This window comes from Teleopsis dalmanni, chromosome 1 (assembly GCF_002237135.1).
Source record: "Teleopsis dalmanni isolate 2A chromosome 1, ASM223713v2, whole genome shotgun sequence".
Taxonomy (NCBI): domain Eukaryota; kingdom Metazoa; phylum Arthropoda; class Insecta; order Diptera; family Diopsidae; genus Teleopsis; species Teleopsis dalmanni.
This window is the reverse complement of record NC_051846.1, coordinates 56,039,609-56,049,467: the sequence shown is the minus strand read 5'-3', so window position 1 is coordinate 56,049,467 and position 9,859 is coordinate 56,039,609.

Sequence of the window (9,859 nt, the reverse complement as noted above, 5' to 3'; positions counted from 1 at the left end):
TGCATAAATATCGAGGGAAAATATGTTTCATTGTGACATTTGTCAAATGTCACATTGCCGCAAATAAAACTCGTAACGGCAGTTTGGCAGTTTGAAGTCGGATGCAGACAGATGAGGGAGATGAGGGAGTGCGGTTTGGAAATAAGGAAATTTACTATAAAAGGCATAACAACCAAAAGTTTCTATTGATGATGAAACGAAACATAAATTGAAACTGAGACTGAGACTGATACTGATACTTATAGTTGCATCAATGCTGTTGCTTTGCAGAGTTGCATTTGAATTGCATTTGGTTGCATTTGATTAATGAGCTTCAATGTAAAATGTGCGCTTGCACATGGCCTGACAAGCCTCAATTGCGTGTTGTGACTAAAAGTAGCAGTGTTGGTGTAAATATGGGCACAGTGGGTATACATTTTAGGCAGTAGCCGACGTCAATATGGCTACCAAAAATGTGTGGCAACAGTTTTGCACGGCACGGCACGTATTTGCTGCAATATTTACAGTTGTTGCCAAAAAGTTTTTTTTGTCACAAGTTAAAAATCATGTTTATTGGTGTAGTTTTATTTGTAATTGGCAAATATTTCCTTCCCTGATAGTTGATTTTGGTACTTTTATCACTTTACGACATAACATAAAGTGTGTTAGATGTGTCTATGGTATATTCACAATATGCTAACTCTAAAGTAGTAATGTACTTTCAGTTAAAGTCAAATGAAGATTTACTACTTACAATCGAGATTCAGGTTAAGGTAAAATGTCTACAAAAGTTCTGAGCTGGTAAATAGAAAGGTAAATTTTTGATATTAAAGAATATTTTGTAGTATATGTATGTATTACTGATGGTTCTTCACAAAGTAATTTGACTAAAGGTATTTAAAAATTTGTTTTATTTAGTTGGTACGTACCGTAGGAACATAAGTCAAAGCTAAATGAACAACCAACCAAACCTGTGTAATTGATAGGAACGAAATAAACAAAGTTCGCAACTTTTCTTTGCTTCGGTCGTATCAAAGACGCAGGTATGGTGGGTTGTGCATTTCGCTTCGACTTAAGTCCTTACAGTACGTACCGACTTACTGAGCCTTTAAGTATGCACTGTAGGCATTACATTTATGTAGGATTTAATTATTAGCAAAATATAGTAAAGGCTTAGTTAGTCGGTACGTACCGTAAGATCTTATGTCAAAGCAAAATGCACAACCAACCATACTGTCTATTTCGCTTAGGTTAAAGTTCGCTTAAGTTCTTACGGTACGTACCGACTAACTGAGCCTTAACCCTTTTAGCTCTACTCAATTCCGAGTAAACAGGGGAATAGTTTGCGATATGAGTGAAATAAGTTTTACTACAAAGATATATAATATAAATATATATGCAAATAATTATGTTGACTTTAGTTTGTACTTAATCTATATTTTTATGCAACTTAATCAAATTTATTATATGATTTTTTAAATATAAATTAATAATGAATTTTGGTGAAATAAATTTTATTACATTAATGTATGAGCACTGACAGCATGCGTGATTGAAGTGATAGTTTTTATTTCGTCGTTGATATGAATTTAAGTTTGTTAGGAAATTTATATGTAGTCAAATGTTTTCAAAGCTTAATATATCTTTAATGAGAGATATTTATAAATGTCATTGAATAAAAATATTTAAAAACGAATGCAGTTGATGAAGTTATACAGCAAGTACAGCAAATTACTCATTTTTTTTTAAAGGTAGCACTTTTACGTAGTTAATTAATACTTATAAAAGTAATAAATTATAATAAAACTTATAAAAATAAGCCGCATAATAGATTGTACATATAATTAAGTAATTTTAAATTGCAATAATTATGATGATTTATAAAGTAGTAAATGTTAATTTATATACAAATTAACAAGTGATAAAAATCACTTAAAATTGCTAAATACAATATTAAATTATATATTTAAATAACGTTAAATCGGCTTTTAACACTAAATAAATTTTATGCTTATCACGTTGTATAAATTTATGCATAAATAAAAAAAAAATTAAATGTTATTATGACGGCTTAAGGCGGTAAAAAATCAATCAGAAATGTCTAAACGTTTACAAAACACACAAAATGTACTTTAAGCATAAAACATGATTTGCATATTAAAACAAACATGTTTTGCTCATATATTTTCAAAAAATTTTGAGTTTTGTTATACATTCAGTAAATGAAAACTGAGATTGCCATGATCGGATAAGAGTTTCGAAATGCAAATTATATGCAACAAACCTTGCTACTACCGCATTTGGCAACGTGCAGCAGCATTTATTATGCAACTCAGTGCAGCAGGCAGCACGTGATGTTGATTAACAGAAAATGTTATTATATCGAGCAAGGGGAGTTTAATATTTTCCAAACTACTTAAAAATCAATATTTTTATGTTGAGCATAAAAATATAATGCAAGAAGTATGTTAAACATTAGTGAGATATATAAGGATACATCGAAATATCAATAGTCATCAAGTGTTGCAATGCGGAAGCATTTGTTGATTGCCAAACATCGATGCAATATGAAATATTATTTTGAATTTCAAATCAATGAGGATGGTTGGTGAATATCTTAAGACTGTTTTAAGTTTTCATTTAATTTGAAAATACTTTTTGCAAGTATCGTTCACTTGTAGTTTCCAACTATATTTAAATTAGATTTAAATGCTAAAGCTTTTACTTTGGTACCAAATAAATACTCAGTAAAATAGGCGACGTGTGCCGGCATTTGCCACACAGCTTACAAGTGTCAATTTTGTTATACATCGTCTTAAAAAATATGAAATAAAAACTACACTTAAGTGCACTTAATTCGTATGCCTTACAACTGATCATACTTAAAGTTAACATGCAATGTGTAGTGCAACATAAAACAAATTAAAATGACACTTTTGTTTTGTGGTCTTTCAAATGCGCCGCATATGATTTTTAATCGAAAATCAATGAAAACTCACTGGCTGGCTACTGAGACACTCGTCTGTCTTTGTTATAATAACGTTGACTGTTTAAATGCAAAGTCAATTACTGGACATTTTAAGCTTTCATTTCGAATGGGCTTAAGCGGCGCTTAGTGCAACGATTTTCTTAAAGCCTACAAAAGCAATAAATTTACATGTAATTTAAAACCACTCTTCAACGGTCTTCCTATATTGAATGGTTCAGAGTATTGAGTTTTTGAATTTTAAATATATTACTAATAGTATAAGAAACGATTTTGTGATTATTAAAAAAAAGCCATTTATTTATATGAATAATACATATGATATTTTATTATAAAAGTGAACAGCATTTTTAAACAGATGAGATAAATACAAATAACTCTCAAATAACATTTTGTGGGTTAGTGGTAAAACTAAAATATATTAAAGGGCATATGTTTGTTACTGTAAGCAAATTTTAAATAAAACACCGAAGAATTGCATCACAAACAAGCTTTTTAAACATAGTTTCCTAACGAAAATATTTCCATATGACAAATTGAACATAATTAGTGTCCAGCTAACAATATTACTAAGCAGAATAAAGTCTATCTTCAACTGAATTTTTGGCAATCTTAATTTTTGATTTCCAAAAATATGTATTAAAATTTTATATACAAACACAAATAGATACATTATTAAGAATTTCAAAAATGCTACATTTTAACAATAAAATTTTGTTTGTTTTATTAAATAATAACGAGGTTTTTCAAACGGTAGAGAATTGCAACAACAAAATTTTATTATTTTTTTATTTATTGAATTTTGGGCAGATACAGCTGTTCAGCACTAAAAAATACATGAACCTAATAAAAATTTAATACTATGAGGTGATAGTAAGAGTCATGCATAGTATTAATGTAAGGAAGTAGCAAAAATAAAGGTTGAATACAAATGGATATCTTGAATAGTTAATTGACACCACGAAAATCAAGATTATACCAAATGAGGAAACATTTAAGTAAAAATTAATAATTTGGTAGAAATTATACATAAATATTTTCAAGTCGATATCTATCGTCAAAAGAATCTACACATACATCATCTAACTTATGCTAACATCATTTGTGGTGCAACAAGCGATATATATATAGTAGAGTATCTAAAGTAATAACAGCCGAATGAAGTATAGCACATTAATTGGTGTATTGACAGGTTACTGTCTGGTCCCATCACATGCGCATAAACTAAACCAAATTCACAGCAAAACTTGTAGAAAATGCAACGAGCCGGACGCTAAAAACCTCTGGAGCATCTGCTGTGGAGTCTCTGCTGTCTTGAGAATGCGACAAAAATTCTTGGGGACTGTCAGTTTTACAGAACTCTAGCACATATCTGAGGTTTCTGTTGAAATCCTAATAAAATTCGCTAATAACACGCACATCTTAAATGATGCAGACTATCACTTAAAAAATTAAGACTCTGATCTGGTGTCGCAATGGACCTTAATGTTCTACGCGTGGCCTTATAATCTGCCAGCATAAACTAACCTAAAGTAATAACCACTTTAGCAATATTAAGTACCGTATTAAGTAACGTATTGAACTAAAATAAATAATTTACTTAACTGAAGATACATATTCACATTTACAACGCTTGTATATATTCTGTTTTCGTCTTTGGTTTTCATATTTGGTGAATCAATAATGAAATACAAAATAAAATATAGATAAAGAAGCTTTTAAATTACTATTAGAGATATTTTTCAAATAGGCGCAGTGCTATTCCAAGGCACAAACTAAGAAAATATTAAAATTTATATCAAAAATTGGAAATATATAGACACACCCTATGTAATATGCAATGAAACTCTTCAATGAAAACCAAAAGATTATATGTAGATAGATTCGTAAGACGACGATTTATGTGATATTGACGAAAAATAATAGCAAACGAAATATTTACGAAATCTATAGGTAAGTATTGCAATTAATTAAGATTTTATTAAATATATTTAAGCTCCTAATAGATTAAGGTATTAATGATTACTGTATGTGATATAGTATGCACTGCTAATCAAATAATCTATTTTGTTCTTTAATAAGCATAATTATCTTGGATGGCTTAGCTTTGTTCAATATTTTATGTGGGGCTATAAGTCAGAAATGAGGGTAAAAAATAGTCAAGTTTTTGGACAGGTGATTTAAATATACATTCTAGGTAAACGTTTTTAAAATATTGGTCATGTGTTGAAAACAATATAAGGCAAATACGAAGTAAAAAAATGGCAGTTAATAATACTTAAAAATGGAAGTATTGTTTTTGTAGAAAACTCTTAGAGACATTTCGAGCAGTAGTGAACTACAACAACAAAAATTCTCTAAGTTAAAATTTTCATTAGGCTACTCTGGTCTTATTACTAGGATGCAAATAAAATTCAATTTATTTCATTTTTTCACCCGACAATTCTCTTTTATACTATTTAATTAATTGAATTTTTTACCATATAACTGCTTCGAGTATTGCCACTGATGATGGGTATATGGCAATACTCGAAACAATTGTATCATCAGTCAAAAATTTGATTAATAAAGCAATATAAAAAAGAATTTTTGTTATTATAGTTCACTACTTTTCGAAACCTCTCTAACAAATTACAATAGTTTCTATTAAGTAAAATAGACATTACAATTTATTAATATATTAATATATTTATTAATATATATTTATATATAATTAATATATATATATATGCACTATGTGAAGTGAAACGTTTAGAGATCTAAGGAAAATCCTGTATGCGAAGTAAATTTTTTTTGTTGATGTAACCATTAAGATTATAAAATTTAATTTCATAATCTATTTTCAAAATAGTTAACCACACACATATATAAATATTATTCGTGACTAAAACCTAAAGGCTTTCTTTTAGTTACAAAAACTTCAATAATTTATAATCATTGATTTAATTGTGTATGATTTCAAGTGCGAAAATTGGGTTAAACTAATTTACACAATTTACGATATTTTCCGTTGCATCTATAAATCGCAGTTTATTGTATTAGACAACAAATCATTCATGGCAATCGATGGTGATGTATACATATTGCCTAGAGGTTATGGTATAATTTATAAAGCAATTTTTCTATGACCATTAAAAGCAATACATCGAGCAAAAAACACTAATACTCAAAATAGAACTCAAAATAGACGAAACTAGTGCAGTTTTGCAATTGAAAGTAAAGTTCACAATGAATGTTGTAAAGAAGAAAAAAATTTCTTTAACATTGCTTAAATGATTACATTATTTCATGAACCATCCATCAATCAGTCCAAGTATTGAACAATCTGAAACTAAATTTTTTCTGTAATTTAGATTTTACTACAGCAATTTTATTTTATCTTCAGTTCAGTTTTTTATACTTTTTCCATGACACATTTTTCATGTGCACAATTCTGGAGCATAAAAAAAATTTATTTACGATTTGCATGATTACATTTAGTATCGCTCCAAATCACGATCAATTTCAACACTTTTTCTTTCTCACCAAAGGAAAAATATCTCCATAAAAACACCTGAGGTAGGTAATCGGAAAAATGTTGCTCCACTTCTTTGACTGAATTTAAAAGGAAATATGTTTATAGTAAAACTGAAATTGTTTATGAGTTTATTTGTGTCATTAATTTACACGTATAGTACGAACTTAAAATTTGAAATATATGAAAAGTGATAAATGTTTGAAAATTAGTGCACAAATATGAGAAATTTTTAAGAAATTTACAACTTAATATATTATTTTTAATATAAATGTTTATTTTATATTTTTTAGTAAATTATTTAGACTTTGATTATTCAACAATAAAAATTTCTATACAGATTTTACTATAGACATTTTCAAGTCCAGTGGCACTTTCATTTAACAATTATTACTGTTTTCTTTTTCATAGCATAATCCACACATTAGAGTTGAATTGAAGGGCACAAGAACATAAGAAACAAAATGGTAAATGCAATTACTATGATAAAAAAAAACAACAAACTTGCAACAACAATGATGTTGACTTATGAACTACAAGCATCTTTTTGTTAGTTTAAAATTAACTTAAATGTATTGAAAAAGTAAACTATTTATTGCAAATGCTTATTAAAAATTGAAATTTTGTTAGTTAACTATGGATTTTTAGCATAACTCTTTGTATGCATCGCATAATAACAATTATGTAAATGCAATGTCTGCATTTATCACTTTAGTCAATATTAGATAAACTATTAAGTTTTGTTATTATAGATTGATAGTATGATAAAAGGAACATACGAAGAAGTTGTAAGACGCTATAGATAATAAATAAAATAAATTTTCAAGTTGGATACCGAAAATAACAAATAAAAAGACAGAGGGGAAAACAAGTAAATATGAAAGGTAGGCGGGCCTCATATTTAAAAAAAATACAAATAAATAACAATGGTTATTCTTAAATGTTAAAGTACAGAAGTTTCATTAATATAATTTGAAGAGACTTTAATTTATGAAACAAAAATTTTAATAAATATTACATGTAGTGAAAAAAGAACGGCTTTAGCGTCCAGAAGATAGAGATTCTTAGGAAAACACATCTTTGATAGTCTATCTGACTGTTCATTAATGAAGACGAAAGACCTATATAATTATCTAAATTCGTCGGAATTAATTTAGTCTTAACCCTTCTATACTAGTATTCTTGCGAGAAATGTGGTATAGCAAAACAGCGAAAAATCGCTAATTGAAGTACCTGGAAGTTATCTAATGGCCTGCCATTACAACTAACCAACCATTACATGTAAAGCTATTGATCTTCCGCACAATCAAAAAAAAAAAATAGCAAAAGATCTGCTAAAGTTTTAGTGTGTATCTTACAAATTTCACAAGTGTCGGTTTCTTTTAATCACAACTTTGAAAGTGATAGTTCATAGTAGCATATCTCATTAAAGAACTAATGATTGATCTGAGCTTAGATTTTTTTTTCATAACTTAAAGAAACATTCTCAAATAGTATGCCTGCACCAAGTTGTGACCATTCTACACAAGTTTTGATAGCTATCTCGTTAAAGTCGCATACCAGGTGTCTTGATGAGTGTTATTTTTTATGTGTTAGCCAATTTAAATAAGATATATACTTTACGCTAAATTCAAAACCTAACTAGAGGCATATGTGAATTTGCCTTACATATATCAACAATTTTAGTGAAATTGCTTAGATATTTTTTTTTCTTATAAAACAATGTAATACAATTGCTTTTTTTGTTTTTGTTGTAAACGATTTGGGCGTGACTGTAGTGCATACCTATTAAAAGTCGAAGCAAGTTTTGCAGATACTTCGAATTTAATAAGCAATCAAATTCGATAGCAATAATTAAACAAAACAATCTTGTTAACAATTTTAATGATTTATTTTTTAACAATTTGAAAAATGCATTCGTCAATTTTGTGATAAAATTTCAATCAGATGTTGAAGTCTACATTTGAATTGGCATAATAATTAAATTTCAATGTATAAAATTTATCTACTATATGAATAACAAATCGAAAGGAGGCAATTTGTTGCTTTTAAAAATCTTTGGGCTATAATTGACTGAAACTTGTTAACGTTTTTTAAATTGGCATTTATGTGATGTGATGTTTAGTAAATACATTGTATATAAATTGGTGAAATTTATGCTGTCAGTTTACAGTGAAAAAAAATTATTGAATCTCGTATATTTCATGCTCCGAAGTACTCATATGAATTTTCTGAAAGTTCAATGGATTTTCGATGAAAGAATGAAAGATATATAATCATTACAATCAATTTAATATTTTTTTAAATGATATTAATTCGTTAATTTGATGAATATGTTCATTAATAGCATACTGACATCCGAAATAAGGCAAGAAAGATGAAATTTCATACGAAGTTTTACAGTTTTTCTTTAATAAGGGCGAAAACGCAAACCAAATGGCTGAAAATGTGAATAGTGTTTTTGGTTTCGTCGTTTGCGTTCCGGTAATTTCGATGTCAACGATACATCACGCATTTGAAGGTCAATTGTCAAAAATGTCGATGAAATCATGAAATTCATGTCGCATCCAATCGTCATGTAAACGTTGTTTCGATTCCCTAAGAGCTAATGATTACATATTGCACAAAAAACAGTTTTTTTAGTTGGAAAATTCTTATGCATCTTTTTAGTCCAGACCTGGCATTACTTGATAACCATCTGTTCCTGTTCATGGCGAACTATTTTTCTGGTAAAAAATTCGCTTCAAGAGAGGTTTCCGAAAATTGACTGTCTCTATTTTTGTGTCAATAGGGGCGAGAACTTCTATAAGAGAGACATAATGCGTTCAAATTGGCAACAAGTTATTGAACAAAACGCCGCATATTTGACCTATGGGATTAGGTAACTATAGTAAATAAGCCTAGAAATGAGAGCAGAAATAGTGAGATTGCAGAGATAGTGCATAAAAAAAACGAATTCTAATTAGATCCCACATCACACGCAATTAGATGTGTTCAGCCAGTTAACAGTGTAATATCGCTGGTCTATCTAGTTTAGTCAGACAGAATTGCCGGTTGTAACAGTGTTCGTTTAAGAGACTTTTGACTGTACTACAGAAACTACATAGGAATAATACCTCGACTGTAAAAAGAATTCAAAAAAAATTCGTAAAGTATTTAGTGCAATGTCCCCATTTTATATAACAATGGCAAATAAATATTTCTCCTTACATGTTACACCTCTTCAAATTGCCTATCTAAAACTCTTTGCCAAGCTATGAAAAAATGCAGCTAAAATATTTAAATTATTTGAAATTTTTTCAAATGAAATTAAACAAGTTTCCTAACGAATGCAAACGAATCTCATGTGTTGTGAGTGAAAATAATGTTTTATTTTTATC